Genomic DNA, 9,927 nt, shown 5'->3' with positions numbered 1-9,927 from the left:
AGTAGTTGTAATGTTAGAAACAATTGCTGGTCAAGTTCAACTTGTTGCTATTGTTTTTAATTTGCACAGGAGTAGTATCAGAAATTAGTGTCACTGCTTGTATCTAGCTGAATTTTAAACAACAGAACATTAGTTTTTTATGTTGGTGCCACCAACTGTAAATGACATAAGTTAGTTATTACAAAACACAGTAATTAGACTGTTGCAACCATCTAAAACCTTAGGCTTCCAGTCTGTGCTGTTAGTGTTAAGATGTAAAGTGCAATCCTAAGCTAACATTATCTGTGCAAGCACCATAGAAACATTTGCATATCTGCATAGATCTTACAACTGTACTCTTTACCTCCTTGTGATAAAGCTTTGTCTACCTGCAAACACAGTCAAAGGCTACAGCTGCAAACCAAAGCCAACTCTAACCATGGCCAAGAGCTCAAGGACAGAAGCAGCCACATGCTTTGGTCAGCCTTCTGTAACTTCAATTAGTACAAAGGAACCTTTTCCATGAACTACCTGCTGTTTTCTGATGACCTCTGGGATCTTTTCATTTAGCCCTAAACAAAGAAACAAAATATGACAAAAACCACAACTAAAAAAGTTAATTCAGTCACAGAGTAATCTTCTGAGGCCAAAAGTCCATCTAAATGCAATGAAGATTTGCTTTCATTAAAGACAGAGGTGAGGACAAAATCTGCAGTGGAAGTTATGATATGCTAGAAAGCAACAAATGTGGATCACTGACCAAAACGATTATGTACTTGATGCAAATGCAGATTGCATATTGTTATATATATAGTACTTTGTGTTTTTGTTTTCCCTCATTCAGTCAGTTATTTTCAGTGGTGAATACATGTTGTTAGAAGATGTCTTGTACGGTCTTAATCTTTGTTGTATACTATTTTTTTATAGTCTTAAGTTATAATGAAAAAACAAAAAGTAGGAACCAAACATAAAAGGTCTAGTAAAGCCAAAAATTAATTTCATATTGATTTTAAAGTGATCTAGCTGAGTTTTTACACTGAAAGCAAAGATTATAGCAATTGTAGTCCATGGTATTTATTTTCAGTCAAACCAAAGTTACATATAATTCTGCCTCTGCTTATACGGGATATTAACACTAACAATACACTCCCTTCAAAGACTTGCACAGGCCAAACTGTTGGAATGCTGGTTTTCTTGACAACTCCAAACCCCAAAACTATGATACTGAATAATGGTGTAGTTGAAAATAGCATAGTCAGATGTTTGCTTAAAACCTAGAAACTTAACGTGTTGCTTTTCATGTGCTGTGCCAAGTCTTGATAATACTTTTTCCCCCAACCAAGGGACCTCATAACCTGATTATGGTTATTGCTTTACAAACAGTTTTGACAGAAGGTGGCTGCTAGAGCTTAACATATGTACCAGTTCCATGTGATGGAACCGGTTCTTGCAAACTAAGCTCATCATTGATTCTTTGCTGAAGTCAGCAAATAGAGTTAGAGAGATACCCAGTCATCTATCACACCAAATAAAAGGACATAACGGCTTTCAAAAGGGTGTTCCCACTTACCCAAAAGGCTTTCTGAAAGCTTCTACCTCTGCAAAAAAAAAAAAAAAGAAAAAAAAAAAAAAAAAAATTAGAACAATTATGGCAGATTGCATGAAACGTGAGAACGTCACAGTAACTGCTACTTTTCATTATGTTTGTCTTTGGGTCATGATCAATGAACCGGAAGTTTACAATATGGTATTAAAAGAAAGATGGGTATGGTGAAAGATGGTTTTCAGTCATCTAGGATCCTACTGTAAGGATTATCTGAAAGGAAAAATGGGTCTTTTCAGGTGCATGTTCAAAAGGCTTTGATGGACTGGAAGTAAATGCGAGAGTTGTACCATCAGGAGGGTGGCCTAAGACTACAATGCTAAAGTATGCATACCTCAGTTAGAAAACTTTTGAAAGGAAGTCTCAGCCACAGAATGCATATACCTGTAGAGTTTTGCATGGGTTTTATATGAATACAATTTTAAAAAATAGCTGCTTGCACATTATACCAGAAAAACCTCCAAAACTGCAATTGCTTTGAAAATAGATTTTAGGTTTTTTGGAGTTTTCTGAAATGCTTGGTCTGTATTTTGATAATTGTGCATATTATGTAAAAATGTTGGTGGACCCATAAATGACCAGACTTTTTCTAAGAAAAATGTTGCTTTAATGCATTTCATGAATTTTTACTCTTGTATCATTGCTTGCTAGTAATAGCAAATCTGCTTTTCTGCATCTGCTTTGCGTAGCTATTGTAAGGCTTTGAACTAATGTATGTATTTATTGCTTGAACTTCTGTGCATACCTTATAAAGCATAATGTCTGACAATTTAAATGGCTCATGTATTCTTGCTTCTATCATAAGCTGATTATGGGGACTATGATCTTTTGTATACAGCAAATTTTAAACTGTAGCACAAACATCTGTTTATGTATTGGTGGAATATACCTGTTTTATTTATCTTTTTTGAGGTAAACTAATTTTTGATACTTTTCATTACTGTGTACTATGTTCATACTTTGAATTCTCTGACGTTAGAAGTCATGGTTGAGAATTGTAACAGCTGTTATTCGTTCTGTATTCATGGCTTTCACTGCTGAATAAAATAAAGGACCAAACCTAGGATTTGAAAGAAAACTGTCTACCTCTAACACCAGGGAGTTATCAGATTTTATTTTACATAGTTTTAGTCTACAAAGACACAATTGCTTAAACCTAGTGGGCTTAAGGCTTATATTCTATGTGGTTGGATTCGTGGCACAGTTGTACTATTTGAAAATCAATTAAAATTTTATGTGAATGTTACAAATATTTGGTAGAATTACCACTAACTGGGTTTTCTTTAGATAACTCAGATATGGAGAAAATGTCATCAGCATTCTGTGTCTACAGCTGCTTAACTTCATAAGAATGCATTTCTTTGTGATTAGGGAATCGAAGAATAGTCAGCTAGGAATAGAGCTACAGAAGTACACTTAAATAAACCATCCTGGACTTTAATGTCCCTGGGCAGATTCAGTCGCAAAATCCAATACGATATTTTGTAAAGTTTTCAAGTTGGACATTTACATTTTTGAGAATTTTGAGACTTCATCTTACACATGCCAGTATTAACACACATTTGGACAATAGCTTTATTAAGTCTATAAAGCTATTGAAAGGAACATGGCTTACCCTTGTTATTTCACTAGTTCAGGTTGCAATGAAAGGTTTTTTTTGTCCATGAACACTTGGCATATCTTAGCAAAAAAGAAGGATGTACATTTTACTATAGAATTAATGTATGAACAGTGTGTCACTGCTGTTGGATGTAAAAATGTATATGAAACCATTTCATTCACTTGATTACATTTCTGAAGTATAAATAAAAAATTCTAATTCTTTTTGACCCATTTATAACCACTAGGATTTTATTCTTTCGGAGAGACCATTCTTCCATGCCAGAGCCAAGTCATAAATTTGTGTACACATGTCCCACAATTTGTTTAAAATTATTTTCTTAGGGATTGGGGATTCATAAACCAGACCATACTCAAATGTAGTCAATAAAGATGGAGGCTGCTTGTCAAATGCATTCCATTAAAAACTGTCTTCAGGTTCCAAATTGCTTCCCCACACACTCATCTCATGTTTTTGTGTTTTTATTCTGATACAATTTGACATTATAAATTCTGACCATTAAAAAATGCCAGGGGAAAACATGATTACTCTTTTTAACTTTATGACATTTTTGCTTTATCGTCTTTTTTTGTTTTGCCTCTAAATGTCAGTCACACCCACAGCATCCAGCCATGGTTTAGAGGAATGTGTTGGAGATAGGTAAGTAGCTTCCAAGGAAATGCTTTTTAGGATATTAGGGATCTGTTCCAGACCCACAATTTGATGTAAAAAAACAGGCAAGATAGGGCCCCGTGTTAGAAAATTTTGCTTACTTTAACCTGACTTCTAAATCTCCTCACAATCAAAAGTAAAAGGATAATCAATCTGTTGAGAATTTTTTTTATGCATAACTTAATATTTTCTGTAATCCTAGTGAAAGGGTACCTTGACTAAAGGACTTTCCACAGGATTAAAAAATGGTTTGAAAAAGAAGTATAGACGTGAGATTAATGTCCTTGAACATTGCATTTTTTTCTCTATCAATTGTTGAAAGTAAATGATTACCAATGTATCCTGTCCAGTGTATTTTGTTAACTTACTAAAGGCTATATAACAGATGTGAATCCAGTCTGAGCATTTTCTATGCTTTACTATAAGGAGAACAATTTACAGATTAGGAATAACAAGAAATGAGTAAAACTGATTTGTCAGATGTTTTGTACTTAAACCTAAATTCAAACTCTTGTGATCCTGTAGTGTAAAACACTTGTTACCCAGATATTTTCTGTTGTTGAATCAATGGAGGATTCAGGTGCTTTGTAAAAACTTGCTCATTAATTCCTTCTGAATTATAAAAATAAAAACACAAAAAAGATGTCATCTTAAAATCTAAGCAGAGAAGAAATACAGATGGCAAGTCACACTTTAAGCACACTTTAAGTATTTTCTTGAACAAGTAATGAAAGCTAAGCATCCAATTCCCTACTGTTTCAAATATTTTATAAAAGGATATTAAGACAAATCCTAATGTTCAAATGCTGGTGAAGGAAAAGAACATAAACTCTATCTTTTCCCTTTTTTTGTTTTTGTTTGTTTGTTTTTTAAACTGCATGGAAAACTGTAAACACCAAGGCACAAGATAACTATAAGAATATGTGTAATTTGAGAAAATATGGCCGGGCGCCGTGGCTCAAGCCTGTAATCCCAGCACTTTGGGAGGCCGAGACGGGTGGATCACGAGGTCAGGAGATCGAGACCATCCTGGCTAACACGGTGAAACCCCGTCTCTACTAAAAAATACAAAAAACTAGCCGGACGTGGTGGCGGGCTCCTGTAGTCCCAGCTACTCGGGAGGCTGAGGCAGGAGAATGGCGTGAACCCGGGAGGCGGAGCTTGCAGTGAGCTGAAGTGAGCTGAGATCCGGCCACTGCACTCCAGCCCCGGCGGCAGAGAGAGACTCCATCTCAAAAAAAAAAAAAAAAAGAGAAAATAAGATGTGGCTTTGCCCACAATTTGATGTATTGTTCCCTTTACCCTCCATATGTTCAGTCGCCATCAACACCCTCTAAGTGAAACTGTGTGACACCTGAATAAATGTAAAGCCCAGCCATAGTAAAAAAAAAAAAAAAAAAAAAAAGAAGTTTATAATTTTCTGGGAAATTTGCACCTTATAGGTGATGGCCATATTGTTTAAGCCAATATATACACATGGGCACTCACACACACACATGCTCCAGGAAGAAAACAAAATCAGAACCTTAGGCTCCAGATATACATTATCGGTTTCACACTCTATTGTGAAGGTTCACTTAAAAATCTTTAAATAAATATCAGCCAATCTCTTTTCTAAAGCTGAAGCTGATCTTATCCCCTAACTTCATGGGTTTTTAGTTTCCAGCACTCCTCTAGAAAATTAAAATATCCATATTATAAAAATTGTCCCTCCTTTCATATTTGAGGATCATTGGGATCACAGGTTTCACAGTGAATATTCACATCCAGAGGACACAATGAACTGAAAGAAAAAATGAAAAGAATTATTAAATAAAATGTTCCTGTTATGACTAGACATGATATGTATTTTTTCAACTCTTCATGTCACCATGATAGCACTGAAGAGGTTATCAATTTGAAAGTGGACTAGCTATGTGAGTCCCTTCTCAGTCACTCGTAGATCCTCCTTGTGTTCAACAGCAATTTGCTATTGCCCTGTGGAAATTGTGTAGAACCACTTGCAGGTTCCCATGATAACATCCAGGGATGCTGATGTGAGGCAAAGCCCCTAGGCCACCATTCTCTTCCTCCCCGTGGAGGCAGCGGACAGCCCTGGTGTCATGAGAAGTGATGTAGGAAGAACACCTGACCTGGCCTCCCTGCTTTCCTTTAAGTATACTGATAGAATGCTATAGAAAATGCAACATTTTAAAATTACCAATCCTCTTTTCTCAAATGTGCTGGGGGGAGGGGAGAATCTCACAAGAAGACTCAGGGAAAAGTCATAAAATTTTAAAGAGACACTTCTAATATAAAGTTATTATGATCATAAATTCACACATCTTCCATAAGCCAAAAAATTAAGCTTTTCAGAGAACAAAAGCTAAGGAAAATCTGGGTGAGCATCGAGAGAGTCCTTGGAGTTGAACTGTGCACCAGTATTTAAATGTTTTATTTAATGCCCTTCACCAAAGAAAGGAGCTCCTATACAGTTAATCCACAAGAAACCAAGTCAACCCAGCCTCAATAGGGTTGAGGCTCAGTATTTCACCGGCAAATATTAAACCTAGATGTTGAAAGTCTTACAATAATATCAAATGCTTACTAGCAATGCCATGCATTTGTTTATAGTTTTGGACTCTCTGATAATAGAAATCAGTTAATTTCAAAGTTAATTTCAAAAAAATATTGCAAATAATAAAACATGAATTTTAAAATCATTTTACAGATACCACTGTTTTCCCAATAACCACAAAATAGTATGTGAGCTGCCTACAATAATTCAACATTTTTGGTTGTCTCCAGTCTGAGACACCTAGTTCTCAAGTATATTCTCCTTATTTACCACTTCGGAAGGTTTGTTTAATACTCATTGTGATGCATAACCAGATAGTTGTGTTATTTGATGATATTTATTTCACCAATACATATCCCGTCATTTTAGAAATAGTCTCCACCACAAAATGGAAATATTAATTTGTCCTCTGCATAAATTTAAAATTGTTATTATTGGATAATGAGCATGTCAATAGTTGTCATTTTGCTAAAGGAATAGTCTTGAGTATTAGTATCCTAAAATTTTAGAAGGAGGGGCATTTGACACTAAAATTGTTATTTCTAGCTTTTAGAAAAAATCACTGGGTCATTTGAAAAGTACATATGATACATAGAATTTGAGAGACAGTCACCTTGAGATCAGGCATCCAAAGAGGCCTCGAGCACTTTGGCAGAATTTAAGTGACTTATGAAGGCTTATTGCAAAGTATTTAATCAAAATCAGAGGGAAAAAGTTTTCATGTTGTGTGCCAAAGAACTCCAAAGTTATGGCTTGAACAGAAGAATTCATTTTTCATAGCTTAGGTGTTAGAAGCAATTACATTTAAGCCCATTAGGAGGTTAATAGGTAGCAACTTTTTGTTTAGAGATCACTGTAATTATATGCAAAAGGTAGACTATAAATCAATAAGTTTTGCATTCTCACTGAGTCACAAAATGCATCCCCTCACTTGCCTTTTGACTTTTAGGAAGATACTAACAGTATAGAATAATTCAATATGTTCATGACTGAGCCCTTTTTCGTGTGAGGGGCTTCCTGTTACAGCTCAACAGAAAGAGAGTGGTGATGGGAGACTAACAAGCTAGATTGTGTTAGTCACACAAGGTCTAAGAAAAGTAAAATTGAATGTAGGCTCTGTATCTGAACTATGAAACTGGTTTCATGTCATTTGCCAACTCTAACATAGATGCATAGTGTCTGCCTGGGGTGCCTGGCACATAATAGAGGTTGAGTAAATACCTGATGATGGGTTCTGAGGTCATACCCTCACTATACAAGAAAAATGTGCCATCATCTACTCGTGACTTCTGCCATGGGGACAGGAAAGGGAGTAAGACAGGAGGTCCACTGATTTTCCAATCCATTTTTGTTTTTTTGATGGCAGTGAGAACAGAGGGTTATCAGTGGATAGGGTCTATGAGCTGGGAATAATTTCAGATTGGCATATTAGGTACTAAAAGAACACATGCGGAAAGTGTAATCGGTGGACATTTTCCATTTGGTGAATTTCTGTTACACATAAAAACCTAAATGTTACTACACTTGATAGGTACTCAGGGACTATCTAAAAGTACTCCATTCTTAGGGAGCTGAGACACCTGCTAAGTTGCATCCAGGAGGTTCTTTCAGGGAAAACTGAAGTTCAACCTCTTTGAGTTATAAGACAGATTCCTTATTCGCTAATTTCTAGCCAAGCCTTTGGATCAGTGTGCGATCTCTTTTGCCATATAAAAGTGAACTTTGGGAGAAAGCTATGTCTTTCTCAAAATCTTTAGTGTAAATAGTTCCAGTTCAAACAGTTTCCCCTTCTCTAGTACTAAATGAAGAGACCTGGGGTGAGAACCCCTGAAACCCTCCCTTAATGAAGAGTCTCAGTTGGAATATGGCCGTGTTTATCTAACTATGTTTCTTAGATCCTGCTTGGATGGAGAGGTAGATGACATGAATAATTGTCCAAGCAGTAACCTCTGGATACAATCCCTGCTACTCAAACTCCCAGAATCCTGGTTCCTGAAACCCTCATTCCTGTGCACGTGAGGTCCGTGGCATAGCTCACAGCATCCCGCAGCCAGCCATGCCAATCCCTCCTCAGCAGCACAGCCTCCCCTACTCTCCCTGTGCTGCCTGCTGCTACCCGTGCAGCTACAGCTGGGATCCCCACTGCCTGCTGATGCCACCCCTCCATCACTACTGGAGTCTCTGGGAAGACTGCCACCATGGGGTCACCCCTTCTGAAAAGATCCTGCACCACCTGTGCTGCCAGTGTTTCTTCCTGGAATAGAAGAGTCTGTTTCCTGCCATTGTGTTAAATTGCATTTTGACAAAGACATTTTGTGGCCAACAGTTGCAAGACAAAACTGATGTTACCCATTTTGTCATAAAGATAAAGCTCACTCTCCCTCTCATTGGACTTACTCTTTCAGGTTATCACAGCCTCAAACCTTCTCTGATGCTTAAGAGCTTGGCTTCCGTTCTCTTCAAGGCTGGGCTGTATCTAAAGATAACTTAATTAGTTCTAGGTAGAGAAAAACACCCTTAGCTGGTAATAACCTTTGAAAAACTACTATGACACCAAGATACTATCTCTATCTCTTTCTCAACTTAAAAGGGGTGAAAGTGCTTTTCTTATTTAGCATCATGTTTCAGATGTTGAGTGACAGTCCTTCCACCTTCTCCCTTCACCATCGTTATCACCACCCTCTTGTCAAATGTCTCAGTCATATAAGTCAGCCAATGTCTTGCCTATGCCTATTATTAGGCCCTGAGGAACACAGATTCCTCTCCAACAAGAAACCAATACTGACAAGTACGTCCAAGTCCAACCGACAGAAGCAGCTCACTTTAAGTCTCTTTCTGTACTGTTCTAGGGCAAATGTGTATAAGAAGAATTTCTGACTATGCATCACAATTGTCTTGAGAGTGGATGCTAACGTCCCCCTCAGACTTCCTTGACGCTTTTCTTGCTTTTCACCCTTCCTCCATGGAACCATGGGCTCCTCAGGCTGGTTAGGCAGTGTTAGGTTAGGTCAAGGGTTGGCAAGGATTTGTTTCCTTGAAACATATTGGATTAGGAGTTTGATTCCAACACATAGCTGTCCAAACATGTAGTTGGTATATTCAGGAATTAAACTTCAGGAGTTAATATTAGAAGATCTCTTGGCCAGGAGCAGTGGTTCACACCTGTAATCCCAGCACTTTGGGAGGCTGAGGCGGGTGGATCACCTGAGGGTAGGAGCTTGAGACCAGGCTGGCCAACATGGTGAAGCTCCGACTCTACTAAAAATACAACAACAACAACAAAATTAGCTGGGCATGGTGGTGGGTGCCTGTAATCCCAACTACCTGGGAGGCTGAGGCAGGAAAATTGCTTGACCCCAGGTGGCAGAGGTTGCAGTGAGCCGAGATTGTGCCACTGCACTCCAGCCTGGGTGACAGAGTGAGACTCTGTCTCAAAAAAAGAAAAAGAAAAAAGAAGACCTCTTAAAATCCTTCATCTCCCTAGCTGGGATTACATTTCTAATGTTCATTATAGTG

General features: G+C 37.5%; 1 protein-coding gene across 1 annotated transcript in view; it reads left to right on the top strand.

The window, feature by feature from the left end:
- FOXP2 (forkhead box P2) overlaps window positions 1–3,411 on the top strand; it is a 624,730-nt gene extending 621,319 nt beyond the window's left edge. Inside the window, exon 21 of the mRNA XM_033192941.1 lies at window positions 1–3,411. This exon is cut by the window's left edge and continues 560 nt beyond it. The gene's annotated coding sequence lies outside the window, so the exon portion shown is untranslated.
- The last annotated feature ends 6,516 nt before the right edge of the window (window positions 3,412–9,927 follow it).

This window comes from Trachypithecus francoisi, unplaced genomic scaffold (assembly GCF_009764315.1).
Source record: "Trachypithecus francoisi isolate TF-2019V2 unplaced genomic scaffold, Tfra_2.0 Lachesis_group4, whole genome shotgun sequence".
Classification (NCBI taxonomy): domain Eukaryota; kingdom Metazoa; phylum Chordata; class Mammalia; order Primates; family Cercopithecidae; genus Trachypithecus; species Trachypithecus francoisi.
The sequence above is the reverse complement of the archived record's forward strand: the minus strand, read 5'-3'. Positions and strand labels throughout refer to the sequence as shown.